The sequence below is a fragment of the Microtus pennsylvanicus genome, chromosome 17 (assembly GCF_037038515.1).
Source record: "Microtus pennsylvanicus isolate mMicPen1 chromosome 17, mMicPen1.hap1, whole genome shotgun sequence".
Taxonomy (NCBI): Eukaryota; Metazoa; Chordata; class Mammalia; order Rodentia; family Cricetidae; genus Microtus; species Microtus pennsylvanicus.
In genome coordinates, this window is record NC_134595.1 from 7027820 (window position 1) to 7044109 (window position 16290).

The window sequence follows — 16290 nt, forward strand, 5'->3', positions numbered from 1 at the left end:
CAGAAATCTTTAATAAATAAATAAACGGGGAAAAAAGAAACCATGTGATTAAAGAGAAATTACAGAAGGCAAAAAAAGAAAATAAACCACTTACATTTAAAGCTTAAAAAAAAAAAAGAAGCATCATTGTCCATAGACAACTATAGACTTGTGTCCATGGTATTATAGAAAAATGTACAAAGTAAATCAGATGTTAGAAGGAAAGGTTTTAAAGCATTTTTATGAGAGAGAGGGGTGGCTGAGGGAGGGAGGCAGAGACAGAGTTAGACAGAGAAGATCTATGGATTGTATATGTAAATAAGTACATAATGGCACCTACATATTTAACCTTCATTTTTTATTGATTAATTATTTTAAGGTTTAAAAAATAGATTATATGATATGGGGCTCTTTCCCATATCACAAAAATACTTCAAAGCTATAAAAACTACTACTGCCAGAGATTTTGCAACAAATTAAATAATCAGGACTCTGCTTCCTATGATGAAAATATGGTTCATCATGGAGTTAGCCACAACAATTTTATTTAGTATTTTTCTGAAAACATAACTGAAAAAAAACTATAATGACATTTATCTTTCTCTGAGATCCTCATAATTGAAGAGAGGATGGCATAGCTTTGTGGGGAGTCCACACTCATAATTCAGCTCAGAGCTTTGGGTTATGCTAGACACATCTGGAACGTACTTCGGCTCAGCAAAGAGCTACTCACTATAGCAGAGCCAGGACAGCTCTTTCTCATGCTGCTTCTTGTGTCAAAGTCCTCGGGATGAAGTGAATACTTAACCTACACCGTGACTCCTGGGAGTTAACTATCTCATCATATATCACCTGCACAAAATCTAAGTGTACACATTTTAAAGCATCATGTATTTAGCACAGAAACCATATTGCAAATTAGTGACAGTTGTGTTATGTAACTTTGTAATATAAGCCAATAACAGAATTGAAAAAAATTTCCAAAGCTAAGCATGTTTATAAATGCCATTTTTATTAAAGGCTTAATAGACACAGGTGTGGATATAAGTATTACTATATACTATATATAATATTATTATATTACATTACTCCAAAATCTTGGCATCTAAATTCACCTCTTAAAGAGATATATGTTAAGTTCCTAGGAATTGAAACCCTATCTCAAGTGAAGCAAAGCACGAGATGGGTTGAATACATAGGGCTAGAAGGGTACAGAGAAAAACTGAGGCCATTTATAGCTAATATTGCAGTGAATTTGTGGGGTCGTGACCTACTGCAGCAATGGAGTACCCAGATTAACATTCCTACAGCCCCCAAAACTTATGTTTTGGGGGAAGATATTATAGACAAAAGTCACCAGTCATTCAGGCTGTACAAAAACACAAAGCAAGTGACAAACCTTCAGAAGTACTAATGGCCCTGCCTTTAAAATGGTTAACTGAAAAACCAATATGGGTTAAACAGTGGCCTCTAAGCTGCAGGCTTTAGAACAGCTGGTACAAGAGCAACTAGATGCTTCCCATATGGAAGAATCTACCAGCCCTTGAAATAATGGTTCTCTCTATCAAGGTATCTCTTTCATTGCTCTTCCTCTCTGTCCTTCCCCCAACTTGATCATCCTGTTACCTCATGTTCTCATCACCCATTCCCTCCTGTCTCTTCCCTATCCCCAGTTTACCCAGAATTTCTTACCTATTTCCCTTTCCTAGGGCGATCCATGTGACCCTCTTAGGGTCCTCCTGTTCCCCAGTTTTCCTAGGGCTATGGATTATGGCCTGGTTATCCTTTGCTTTACTCCACTTATGAGTGAGTACATATCATGTTTGCCTTTCTGGGTTTGAGTTAACTCATTCAGGATGATTCTTTTCTAATACGATCAATTTGTCTGCAAGTTTCATGATGTTTTGTTATTTACCACTGAGCAGTACTTCATTACATAAATGTACCACATTTTCTCTATTCAGTCTTTTGTTGAGGGGCGTCTAAGTAGTTTCCAGGTTCTGGCTACTATGAATAATGTTCCTATGGATATAGCTGAGTAAGTGTCCTTGTGGTATGACTGACATCCTTCTCTGGGTTTATCGCCAAGAGTACTGGATATGCTGATTCTTGAAGTAGATTGATACCTAACTTTCTGAGACACTACCATACTGATTTCCAAAGTGGCTGTACAAGTTTGCACTCCCACCAGCAGTGGAGGAGTGTTCCCCTTACTCCACATCCTCTGCAACATAAGCTGCCATCAGTGTTTTTGATCTTAGCATTCTAACAGGTGTAAGATGGTATCTCAGAATCTTTTTGATTTGCATTTTCCTGATGACTAAGGATACTGAGCAATTTTAAAAATGTTTTTCTGTCATTTGAGATTCTTCTGTCAGAATTCTGTTTAGATCTAAGCCCCATCTTTAAATGGGATTGTTTGGTATTTTGATGTCAAGTTTTTTGAGTTCTTTATGTTTTAGAGATGAGCCCTCTGTCAGATGTGGAGTTTATGAAGATCTTTTTCAATTCTTTAGGCTACCATTTCATCTTATTTGCTGTGTCCTTTACCTTACAGAAGCTTTTTATTTTTATTTTTTCTAAAAAAAATATTCTTTTGGAAAAGTCTGTAATGACTCTTAGAAGGATTTCATTTTAGAGTTAAAAAAAATGCCAGTCTCAGAAGCACAGGCATTATACAGTTTTATTCAGATGCAGAATGTAAAATGAACGTCATTGCAATAGTGGATAGCAGGAGATACGGGCCACTTGGTGGAGTACTTACCTACAATGCATGAAGCCCTGGCCTCAAGCCCCAGCGCCTCATAAATCGGAGCATGTTGTCATAAACCTGCAATCCCATCCAACAAGAGGTGGATCCAGGAAGATCCAGAATTCAAGGTCATCATACAACCTTGCAGGCAGGCCATTTCCATGTAAGATCATGAGAAAAGAAGAAAGAGAAAAAAGAGGAGAGGAAGGAGGGAAAATGAGAGGGAAGACAGATGGGCGTGCAGTGGAGTGAATAGTAAGTACAGAAAATGTAGTGATTGGAGTGCTGGAGAGGAGATGGTACCAGAGGATATAAGATTGAAGTTACGTATATGGAATAAATTTGATCCATCTAGTCTATAATGTAGTAGTTAGAGATGATGATGATGTCTTGTGTTTTTGAGGGATCCTAGGAGAGTTAAGTATTTATATCATAGATATGCTAACTACAGGAAGAGATGCATGTTTAATTTTATGTTAAGTCAAAGAAATGTATTTAAAAATAAATAATTTGTTTTTATTCTGTCACTCATTAGATTAATAAAATTTAATAGTTAAAATGTAATGGTTTGTCCTGTCCCTTTAAGAGACAAGCCCCACCTACTCCCTCCCCTGTCCACTGAGGCAAGTGGATCTTCCTTCAGCTTCCAGCCTGAGCTCCTTCTTTTTCATCTCTATCTCTAAAGAGGTAGCTTCTTTTCTCCTCTCCTCTCCCACCCTCCTCTCTCTCTTTCTCTCTGTCTCTCTCTGTTTCTCTTTCTCTATCTCTTTCTGTTCTTCCCCTATCTTCCCTTTACCCCTTTCCCTTTCCCCTTTATATCCCACTAAATAAACACGACCTTTCTCTACATGCGGTGCCTATGCATCTCTGTTTCTCACCCACCGCAGCTCCTCGTGGGACCAGCTGACTCTCTGAGGTCTCTAACCCACCATGCAGCTCTTTGCCTGGGACCCGCTGCCCCTTATGGCCCTCTGCCCACTGCTGCCCCTAGGGGAATGACACCATTTTATTTTTCCATTACATAAGACATTTAAATTTTTGCCCAAATATCTTGAAGAGTCATCATTTAATATCTATCAAAAGTCTTTGTATTTCCAAGATTGCAGAGATGCAACTGCAACTTAGAGAGTGGAATTTCTTGGGGTGACTTCACATCCCTTCAGATTCACTTTTTCCTGTCATTTCTACGAGCCCGCACTGCTACTCTGTTTTATTTGTCATTGATAAGACTACATTCTTGGTCTATTAAGTCCACAGCCACATATAATTAAGATCTATCTGTATTCATGTCAATACTACTTTGAATAACTTGACTGGTGTGTGTGTGTGTTTTCACAAAAGAAAACATATATACATAACTTTATCAATGAAGTATCTGGAAGTTGAATTTGAGTTCTCTTTTTTTAAGTTATTATCTTTTTTATTGATTTTTATTGAGCTCTACATTTTTCTCTGCTCCCCTTCCTGCCTCTCCCCTCCCTTTCAACCTTCCCCAATGGTCCCCATGCTCCCAATTTACTCAGGAGATCTTGTCTTTTTCTACTTCCCATGGAGATTAGATCTATGTAACTCTCTCTTAGTGTCCTCATTGTTGTCTAAGTTCTCTGTGATTATGATATGTAGGCTGGATTCTTTGCTTTATGTTTAAAAACCACTTATGAGTGAGTACATGTGATAACTGTCTTTCTGTGTCTGGGTTACAGAAAAAACATGATGTTTTCTAGCTCCATCCATTTTCCTGCAAAATTCAAGATGTCGTTATTTTTTTCTGCTGTGTAGTACTTCATTGTGTAAATGTACAACATTTTCCTTATTCATTCTTTGGTCAGGGGGCATTTAGGTTGTTTTCAGGTTCTGGCTATGACAAACAAAGCTGCTATGAACATAGTTGAGCACATGTCCCTGTGGCACAATTGAGCATCCTTTGGATATATACCCAAAAATGGTATTGCTGGCTCTTGAGAAAGGTTCTTTCCTAATTTTCTGAGAATTTGCCACACTGACATTCAAAGGGGCTGTACCAGCTTGCATTTCCACCAGCAATGCAGGAGTGTTCCCTTTACCCCACAGCATAAGTTGTCATCATTGTTTTTGATCTTGGCCATTCTTACAGGTGTAAGATGGAATCCCAGAGTTGTTTTGATTTGCATTTCTCTGATGACTAAGGATGTTGAACATTTCCTTAAGTGTCTTTTGGCCATTTTAGATTCCTCTGTTGAGAATTCTCTGTTCAGACCACTTCCTAAATATAACCTCAGCAGCACAGACACTGAGAGAAACAATTAATAAATGGGACCTCCTGAAACTGAGTAACTTCTGTAAAGCAAAGGATGTAGTCAACAAGACAAACTGACAGCCTACAGAATGGGAAAAGATCTTCACTCACTCCACATCAGACAGGGATCTTATCTCTAAAATATAGAAAGAACTCAAGAAATTGGTCATCAAAATAACAAATAATTCAATAAAAAATGGAGTTCTCTTTTAAAGAAAAGATTTATATGTTCTTAAAAACTGGGAGAAACTGTGAATAAAATACTCTCTGCTCCACAGAAAATGTCAGGCTTAGCATTCATAGAGTTTTGCGTCCAATTAGACAATCTCAACACTTAGAAAATAACACAGCCTCTCTCTTGTTAACATACAACTAAGTGATTCACAAACTACATTATTGTTAACTTATTCCTGTACTTGGGACTGTCATAAATAGCATGAATACAGAGGCATGTGTCAACTTTGATACAGAATACTGTGTAACAGTTTCCTCTGACACTGAATCATTCCATCTTACAGGAAAGTTTTCTTAGCAGGAAGTTAAACAACTCAAATAGCTTCAGGAAGTCCCTATCACTGACAAGATTTGCTAGACCCCCTCTCTGCCAGAGAAAGCAACAAAAGCTGAGAATCTCTCTCAGACTAACAGGTAAGCTGTGCAAGGAAGGAAGACTCAGGCAAGCCAAGCTACAAAGAAGACTCTCTGAGACCAGATCAGCTGCCTAGAAGAAGCAGAAACCAGCCATGATGCTTGGGAGAGGTTAAGACCAGAGTTATTTAGAGGACGTTTTTTACCTTGTACTGCATGCAGACTGTGCAGTGTGCTCCGGGTTTCGCAGCTTTGTGAGCTGTCACCCACGCTGGGGTGGGCTTGGTGCTGTCTCTGAGACATTTCTGCTTCTCACCCTTACACTTTCTCCTGTAAGTAACTCAATAAGCCAAACCAGTTCACCAAGTTTGACTTTGGTGGTATCTATACATTGGTCTGTCATGGGCTCCCTATCTGGGGTAAGTAGATGTGTATGTTGAGTATCCCCAGGAAAAGTTTTGTCATACAATTATCAATTTCTGATCTTTTTTATAAGTTGCTACACTCTACACAATAAGTTTTTAATCATGATAAATTTATAAACATTCTATTGTATTATGATTAGCAATCAAAATCATTGTATGTGGGCCATGCACATTTTATAAAATGGTTAAGTTTTGCCGGGTGATGGTAGCACACGCCTTTAATCCTAGCACTCGGGAGGCAGAGGCAGGAGGATCTCTGTGAGCTCGAGGCCAGCCTGGTCTACAAGAGCTAGTTCCAGGACAGGCACCAAAAACTACAGAGAAACCCTGTCTCAAAAATAAAAAAAAAATGGTTAAGTTTTAGATGTTTATTTTTGAAAAATAAGATAATTTAAATTTCTAAGTGGATAATATTCACATGTGAAGGTATATTTTTTATTTGTTTGTATAATATCTATAATAACATTTGTTCTCATTTATTTATCATGATTCCCACATTTTGCCAAGAAAACTGTGAATGAAGGAAGCTCTTGGTAAACATTTTAAAGGAACTTATAAGTAGTTTTAGATCAGTCTGTTTAGGAGAAAAAAGCTTAGCAAAATATTTTGTATTATGATACAAAATATCAAAAGCAGAAATGGTGTCTTCTCTTTGAGTGGTAAAGTTCGGAGTCATCAAGACTAATTCTCTTTTTAAATATCCACTCTTATAGAACACTCAGCCTTGCCTTTTAAAGATATAGGAATCTTGTAAATGCCTTCTCTCTGAGGTCTTCAGAAAGTCATCTGACTTTCTGACCTTCTAGCTCCTGATCTACAATGTGAGGGAATAGGTTTAATTACCTCCAGCATAGCTTCATATTCTGTGGTTCACTGGAAGGCAATACAGTAGCTCAACACCCGGGCACATCAGTTCATCCTGTTAGTAGCTGCCTGCTCTGCCAAGCCTGTACTAGTTAGAATGCTGGACAAACAAGGTTTTCATTAGAGAAGACCAAATGTCACAGAGGAGGACGAGACAGATGAGGAGCCTTTGGGAGGAAACAAATTTATTCATTGAGACCATCTACTTTACATTCAGCAAGTGCTTATTAAAAACCAATTAGGTGGCCCCTACTGTGAATGCCATATTAGAAATATGAAGAACATAATTAGATTGTTTCCTTCCCATCCAGGAGCTTGTTCAGTGAAGGGAAGCAGTCACCTCACACTCTTTTGGTGACTGTCAGGCTGTAAGTAAGTAGCTCACCACTAGCTTATCTGATTAAAACCACTTGACAACATCCTGAGGTAGAGGCTTAAACGTCAGAAGGTTGGCTCATCCTTACCTGTGTAGCAAGTTCAAGGCAAGCCTGGCATACATTAGACACAGTCTAATAAAAAAGAGACAAAACAGAATAAATTTAAAAAAACACTGGAGAAAGAAATGTACACATGATAAACCTTAATTTAAGAAGAGCCACATCGTGATATGGTTCTGAGTTAAAATGACAATTTTTGGTCGCTTTGTGTGAAAATTTGATTTTTTTTAGCACATAGCTGTACATAAAGATATAAGTAATCAAAACTGTTGGAAGAGACTAGGTTGAGGCCAAACTATGCAGAGAAACCTAACCCTGTACCTTTATCACTTGTGACTGCACTTTAGGGAGCTGGTGTGTTGTTAAGGCAATCATATCAAGAGACAATAAATAAAATGTTTATATTCACTAATCTGCATGATCACGTTTTATTTACTTGTGTAGTAAGTCTTAATATAGCCAAGCAGATTTACTATAAAGAAAACATTTCTCAGGGACCCATCAGGTTTCTTGTTGCCTGCAGATGATGTACAAAGTCCTTTTGAGTCCTCTGAGAATATCTTTGACTTGCTGTGTCCTTGGAGGACATGACGCTTTGCCAAAGGAGACACAGCTAAAGGAATTACTGTACCGCTTTCACAGTGGAGGGCAGCTGTTTGGAGCTATAATTAAAATGTAAATTATCGAACGGGAATAATGAGAGCTATTTCTTTCAAACCATCTCCAGTGCAATCAGAGTGAGAAAGGAGTTCAGGGAGACTTCCTACGATGGACAAGTCACAGATGATGAAGTGAGGAGCTGAAAGGGAAGGGATTTATAAGGAACAATGTGGACACAACCCGTGGATTGTATTGGATTCTGGGAAGCTGAATCAGTCAAGAGACAGACTTTCAGTTCTTCTGGGCCTGCATTCAGATCATGCGATAACTGTGCATGGAACCCAGGCACCACATCCCTGCCTCACATCGGGGCTGTGAATCGACCTGCAGTGCTGGCAGCATGAGGTGCCTTTCAGTCCATGTAGTTTCCTGAACTCAAACAGAGGACCTTTAATAGAACGTCATACGAGAGCAGACTAGTAAGATTATAATCGTACTCAGGGGTTGTATACTGATCACAATAGGGAAACCATGAACTCTTTCCAGCATAAGGATTTTCATGAATCAGTTGTTTCTGTTACCTTTGTGCTCATGGTTGAGTGCTTTATGGAGCTTCAACTGTCCGAATCAACGCTGCAATAAGTCAAAATAGCTTATGTTCCTTTGGCTATACACATTAAGTCTTGACATTCAATGTCAGTCAGACATAGTGGCTCTGAAATGAACTTAGGAACTGTAAAACATTGATTTATAGCACTCTTACAAAAAACCAAAAACCAAAAACTATTAAATTGAAGTATAAAACCTGAACCTCAAATTTTGGATGGTGTGAGGTACCATACAGGTTGCTGTGAAATATTGATTAATGGTTATGTCTTTTGTATGACTCTAACGTCATTAAGGATGTCATATTCAAGTAGCTAAGGATTGAAGTTCAGTTCGTTAACTTAATGAAATAAGAGCTAAGAGAAGGTTTGGTATGTCTGTTCTCACACTGGTGTAGCGTTTCCACTGTCAGAGCTTTAGCAAGCGTCTGTGTTTGGCCTGTGTCCCAGTCTGCACATTCAGCTGGGACTCCTTCCCTGAAAACCAGGCTCACAGAGTCAAGGACCTGCCGGTGCTTTCACACCTACCCCTGGGCAGCAGAGAGCCCCACGTTTGTGTGGAGCTGACTTCAGCAGCCAGCGTGCTCCATCCTCTTTCAGTCCCATCTGATACCATGGTGCTGTTCCCAGTAAGAAACCACAAGTTATCACAGGCTTCTAAATATACATTTCCTAAATATATATCTTTCCACTCTCCCCTTTTCATCTTTACTCTCATTGAATTTTTTTTCTGGACCTTTCGTCTAAAAATGAAATATTTGATTTCCATGCCTCCAGTTGTTTCCCATGAAGTTCAGACCTTGTATGAACCGTATGAACCGGTGCTCTTAGAAACTGCTTTTTTTTTTGACAGGGTTTCTCTGTAACTTTGGTGCCTGTCCCGGAACTAGATCTTGTAGACCAGGCTGACTTCAAACTCCCAGAGATTTGCCTGCCTAGAAACTGCTTTTCTAAACATATCTCTTCTTAAAATCCTTCCTTCAGTGTCTAATTAATACAGCTTATTAAATTTAGCCACACAAATCTGAAAGCACCCTGCCTTCTCAATCTTTCTTTCAGCGGCACCTTGTTTATATTTCCGGGTTCAGAAACACCAGACAACTTGCGTCTCCAGACACCACTTGGTCTCTTCTTTCTGGATGAGTCCCCTCCTCCATCATCTGACTAACTGCTTCCATCTCCAAAGCCAGCTTTTATATTTGCATCTTGCTGCATATTTATACTTCTTGCAGGAAGGAACTCCCATATTCATTTTTATAAATCCAGCTTCTACCAGAATGTCTGGCATATTCTATGCACTACAATGATTATTTTTGAACCCAACAGCAAAGTTGGTTCATAGTTCTATTTAGCTTTTGCTAGTGGGTTCTTTCCTAAGTTGTTACTTGCCCGTTGTGTCGTACCTAAGAGGGAGCTAACTTCAGTCAGATGATTTAGTGCAGCAACTATGTTTTTAGTCATATTTTGTGACCTCCACTGCCAATCTCTTCACTGTTCAGTTTTAGCATAGCTGTCCCATCAATGTACCCACACTTGGGAGGCTATCTCTCACCGCTTCTTTACCTTGATGCTGGTGGAGAGCTTGAGGCCATGATGGCGAGCTTAAAGTGTCTTCCAGGTCAGATATGGTGTGCACTGGGATTCAATAAACACTCAGTGGTTTTTTATAAAACATGAAAACACCATACTTTCTAAAATGTTCCCACACTGTTACGGAACAACAAAACTAAGTTGCTAATAGGCGGGATGGAGCCAAAATTCTCACCTAGGGAAATGTCATGCTATGTGATAGGTGTCTACTTTTCACATCTCTTTAGTTCTGCGATGTTGTTATTATCTTAGTTTATTATACAAAATGGCAGGGCTCACTATGGCATTCTGCTCATAGGTCTCATCATACGATACTGTCATTTGTTCCCTTCCTTCTTGTCTTCCCTTATGCCTTCTCTCCCAACCCCCCTGTGCTTGATGCTCCTTCTTCTGGCCTCCACTAGGTTACCTTCCTCTCCGTCCTTCTGTGCTAGACACCCCTTCTTTCCTGGGAGAATTTTCTCCTTTCATGTTCAGTTCTGAGTGTTGTTTATTATAAAACATTCTTTTGTACAGTGGGCATTTCTCATATGTTAAAGTGATGTTAGCATTTCATAAAACCCAAAAAGATGTGGCTAAAGTTCATTGCCTTGCTTAACTTAATAACAATAAGTGATTGAACAAATTAACCATTAATATCTGGACATTTATTAAAGTTTTTCCTCAAACTATTTCAGAAAAGTAGAATCTTGAATTTAACTCTCAGTTGGAAATGAGAATTTGGAATTTATATGCCTCTCTCACTATTTCTGATATACCCAAGGATTAATTATATTAGTGTCAATGAATAAAAATTAATAATTTATGACTAATTCTTACACAGATGAACATTTTTATAATGCTAATTCGTTCCTTGTAATTGAGGATCTTGTGTGAAAATTGCATATGACAATTAGGTCAGTTATAAAAACACATTCTAATCCAACCCACCACTTTACTAGCATTTTTGGAGGGTCTGAGAAAGTGGAATAAATTTTTAACTTAATCCAGATTTATCCCTCAGTCAAGATCTGCAAATTATTTTTAACTAGTTTGTTAGAGGGAAAATAAAGATGAAAATGTATCTCAAATCTCAATGTAGGAATGAGCGTAGGGGTATGTGAGTCATTTAGCTAAAATTCGATTATAATGAATTATTTTGAAATTGAGTCATCATTGTGATTCAGTGTGCTTTTCAACAAAATATTATTTGAGAAAGTGTGAAAGACACATGGTTTCTGGATTAAAAGTTTTTGGTCATAAGATATTTTTTAAAAAATTATTACTTAAACATATCTAAAAATTTTGAAAATAATATACTTATAAAAATGCCCGTCACTTTAAAACAGTGTATGCCAAGGTGCTGGAGCCATGCACGCATGTATATGCCAAACAGAACAAGGTTCCTCCTTTTTGTCTGAATGTTGCATTGCTCTCTACCAATTCTCTAATCAATAAATATTCCCCAGACTGTCTATGGCTTCTGGAAATAAATATTCCTGGTGTTGTTCATTCTGCTTTAGAGCCTGTGGGAACATTTGAGCTCCCAAAACCTTTACCACACACAAGTATTGGTGACCCTTGAAAATGCTCTCAGACTTACGCAACTAAAGAATTGCTCAGTAAAATGTTTCAGATGGGAATTAGAGAAATTAAATATTATCTCTGTGAACTTAAAAGATAGTTGTTTCGGACCCAGAGCCATGAGAAGCATGGCGGAATTCTCAGGTTAGATGACGCTGGAAGAGAACTTTACAAGACAGTAACTGTGCGTCAGTCTGTCTGCTCAGAACGGGTGGATGGTGAGCTCTCAGGGTTAAGTTTAAAAAAAACCCTGAGATTAGACATGAGTTTTTCAACACAGAGGTTGCGACTTATTTAAAACACACAGACAAATCTGTGAGTGGAGACAATGTAGAAGTTTTGATGTTCTTGTTTCTTATAGGAAATAAAAAAAGAAAAACAAAGTCCTTCAGAACCCAAGATCCTGGGCGCATAGAAGATCTGTAAAGAGAGTAAGTTTTACGTAACATCTTATCTGCCATGGCCTATCAAGTACAGTCAAGAAAATCATGTTCTCCCCACAGGACTACAACAGAGAATAACAATCAGAGGCATTGGCAAGCCATTTAACCGCCCACATCTTCCCAGAAAATTGCTCAGAATAGCAATTTGCATTGATTATTAAGCAGCACGCTTTAATGATGTGTGAGCTTAGGCACAACAGGCATACCTGGCACTTCCTTCCTTTTTCCTACAGACCATAAAACTTACTATACCGTAAATGAACAAAGACTATATATTTTTTGACAATGAAAGCCCAGGTCCTGCTTTCTGACCATCAAGGAATGCCATTAAAGAAAACCACTATTTCAATTCATGATGTTAAACAGGTCATATATCTGGCACACATCTATAGCTCTATAGTGTTTTCAGCAAAAGGTGAAATTACTTAAGAAAAGGCACCACTTTTAATATAGTACTTTCTGTCTATTACTCATAGTTCTATATGTTGACGAATAAGCATCACATTTAGAAGACAATGCCAGGGCACCCCAGGAGTGCTCTGGACAGGCTAGAGGACTTATATTCATGCAGACTTTAGATAAGCACCTTGACTGTAGTTTTTTCCAGTCCTCTGTCTCAGTTATTTCCCTCTTTGGACTTGTGTTTAATACTGCATTGTGTATTTTGTCCTTTTCACCCAAAATGCCATAGCTTTAATATATTTATCAACATTCAGAAATCTTCCTTTTTTTAAAACAAGAACTGTTTAATTGTATTGGAAATGCTAGTTATTTAATGGTAAAAATGAAAGGCCTTAATTTTTTCATTGATTTTTATTGAGCTCTACCTTTTTCTTTGCTCCCCTCGCTGCCTCTTCCCTCCCCCTCCAACCCTCCCCCAAGGTCCCCATGCTCCCAAGTTACTCAGGAGATCTTGTCTTTTTCTACTAAAGCAAAGAAAGCCAGCCTACAAACCACATTCCCAGAGAACTTAGACAACAATGAGGACACCAAGAGAGACTTACATAGATCTAGTCTACATGGGAAGTAGAAAAAGTAGAGAAAGTCTTCGAATTTTAAACAGTGGAAAGGTCTTTGAATAACTAAGAGATGAATGAGTCAAGGAAAAAGTTTTATGGTAGTGATATAAGCATCTGAATCATATTATTAAAGTAGGCTGGAGGAAGAGGTTCTCCAGCTGCCTTATCTCCCCACTCAGTTTCCTAAGTATATTTTAGTTTTCTCGGATCATGTGACATTTCCTCCTACTGTTTTGTAAATATTGTATTTTTTCTTATTTTTAATCATGCGTGTGCATGTAAGTGTGTATGCATATGCACATGAGTGCAGGTGTTCATGGAGGCCAAGGGCCTCTGATCCTTCCAGGACTGGAATTACAGACAGCTGTGAGCAACCTGAACTGGGTGCTGGAACCAAGCCTAGGTTCCCTAAAGATCAATCAGCATTTATAACCATTGAGGCATCCCTCCAGCCATCGTTATTATAAATAGACTAAGTACTCCAGATTCTGAAGCCACTGTCCCTCTAATGAGACTTAATTGGCTCATTTCAGTCTAGGAACAAAGAGCTATTTGAGCTATTAGTTTTCTACTGCAGATAGTGTGTACCGCTCTAAGTACCTGCAGAATGCCTAGGACCCATAAGCCAGTCGTTCTTCCCTTCCAACAGAGCTTCAGATTGCCATGGCCCACAGCTTGCTCTCTCTGGAGATAATGTTAAGGTAAATGACTCAGGACAGGCAGTTCTTCCTCTAAGAGTTGAGCTTTATCTAGGCCCGAGATTGTGGCCTTGAATAAGACCCTTTATATTCAGCTCCATCCAAAGACTCATGATTTTTTTTAACTGATAAAAATGTGACTTGTAGTGACTCAGAAACCTTCACATTTGATTATAAGAACAAAGCCATTTTCATAGAAAACACCAATGCCACCTGAAATTTTGTAGCCTTGCTTTTTCAACCTCGCTATTGTGATCACCCTTTTGGGCTCAGAATCCTACCATTCAGACCTCATTAAAACCACTGAATAGTGTTTTTCATAACTTAAAAGTACATAAAACTCCTTTGAGGCAGGGAGGAGAGGAGAGATGTGTAGCACAATAAAATCAATAAAACACAACAAAAAAGAAATACCGTATCTTCAAAACAATTTCTCACTCACATGAGAAGTTCTTACTAAAAATTCAGACTATTAAAAGCAAGACAGAACAACAGCTCAGCCTAGAATGTTTTCAGGGACACTGTCTCTTGCTATTCAAAAGTACAGTCTTGGATTTCTCACAGATATTCTTGGTGGTATTTCAACCCCTACAGGGCAAATAATTATTCAAGCTGGAGTCAGATAAGAACTGGTCCTCTGAGTTTGCTATAATGGCACTGCCAGTTCTTTCAAATAAGAACTAGTTATATCCTGGTCCAGAAGACAGAGGAAAAGAGCATAGCCAGGCTAAGAGCGATAGATTGAGGTCTGGCAAGTTCAGTGGAGAGTAGGAAAGCCCTATTGGAAATGGTCAGCTCATAACTTAACAATTTTACTTTGAGGGATAAATATCATCATCTCCTGGAAAATTTTAGAGTGTTATGTTCTCAGGGCATGAGAGATTGCTCAGTGGTTAAGAGCATTATATGCTTTTCCGAAAGGACCTGCATACATATTCACACATTGCTTCCCACCATCCACATAGGGCAGCCCACAACCACCTGTAACTTCAGTTCCGGGAGACCCAATCTCTTCACATATACATAATATACACATACATACTCACATATGTACACACACATACAGACACAAATACATACATCATAGACACACTCAACACACAAGTTATACACACGCATACACATCATATATACTCAGACATGCAAAGACACACACAATCACACACAAGCAATGCACATGCACACTACACACACATGCATATGCACACATATACATACATACACATACACACACATACACACGCACATACACATATACACATGCACATACGCACATACACACACATGCACACTACACACACATGCATATGCACACATACATACATACATACACATCCACACGCACATACACACACAGATGTTACTCACACAGATATACACACAGCCTTACTCACACATGCAAACACATCCACACACACTTACACACTCTCACATACACACGGTACACATATCTACGCCCTAAGTGAAGGATGTAAATTCTAAAGCTTGCCTCCATATCTCTTATCTTCAACCATCTCTTCTCGGGAGCCAGTCGGGTGCCTAAATAAGTTCAAGAAGCACTGACCTAAACCACAACACCAGGTACCTTGCTTTCCCTTCCACACAGCTTAACAGCAGTAAAATAAAATAAATAAATAAAATAAGATAAAATAAAAAAATCTGCACCATGCAGTGTATTTCAAGGGGCACTGGGTCTGAAAAATAGTACAGAAAGAATTATCCAGTGTTATTACGAGGGCAACATCCACAGGATGAAAAGCATAAACTGATTCCTACATTATTACTTGAGCTCGGGAAGGGCACGACCAGTAAAGCCATAAAAAGACCATGTCAGTAGTTTGAGTTTGTGCCCCTGCTCTTTGCATGTCTTCCAAACCAGAATCCTCAAGAGTAACTATTTTTACTCCATTCTGGTCATTAATAGAACCAAATCTTTAGACCACATACAAGAACAAGCCTTCACTGGCTCTATTAATTCTGTGTGGCTACTGTAACAAATTATGACAAACTAGGCACCTTGAAACAGTAAAATCCTCTCACAGTTCTGTGACCAGGATTCTCGATTCAAAGTATTGGCATAGCTGTAGCTCTTCATGAAGTTCTATAAGGAATCCTAGTTCTTGATGCTTCTAGCTCCTTATTAACTCTTGTGGGAATCATTTAGTCTATGGTACATGGACTCAGTTTTCCCATTTTCACATTAACATCTCATCTTTCATTCCTCTCCTGTGTCTCTTATGAGGATGATTATTCTTGGGATTTAGATCCTATCCAGGTAATCCAGAATGAACCCTTCAGGTGTTTTGCTTAATTATTCTACAAAGGCCTTTCCTCCAAATAATGTAATAGCCACAGAGTCTTGGAATTCTAGGATCTAGAAAAATTTTCCAGAGGGTATTGCAGTGTCTACTTGTCTCCCTGAAGCATATAGTAACCATACACATACTGCTGG

General features: G+C 38.6%; 1 protein-coding gene across 25 annotated transcripts in view; it reads left to right on the forward strand.

The window, feature by feature from the left end:
- Map2 (microtubule associated protein 2) overlaps positions 1–16290 on the forward strand; it is a 264833-nt gene that overhangs the window by 14708 nt on the left and 233835 nt on the right. For 4 of the 25 annotated variants that reach the window (XM_075951199.1, XM_075951202.1, XM_075951211.1 and 1 more), the window contains exon 2: positions 12040–12109. The exons of the other annotated variants lie outside the window; for them this stretch is intronic. The gene's annotated coding sequence lies outside the window, so the exon portion shown is untranslated. The remainder of the gene's footprint in view (positions 1–12039; positions 12110–16290) is intronic. 25 annotated transcript variants of the gene reach the window in all.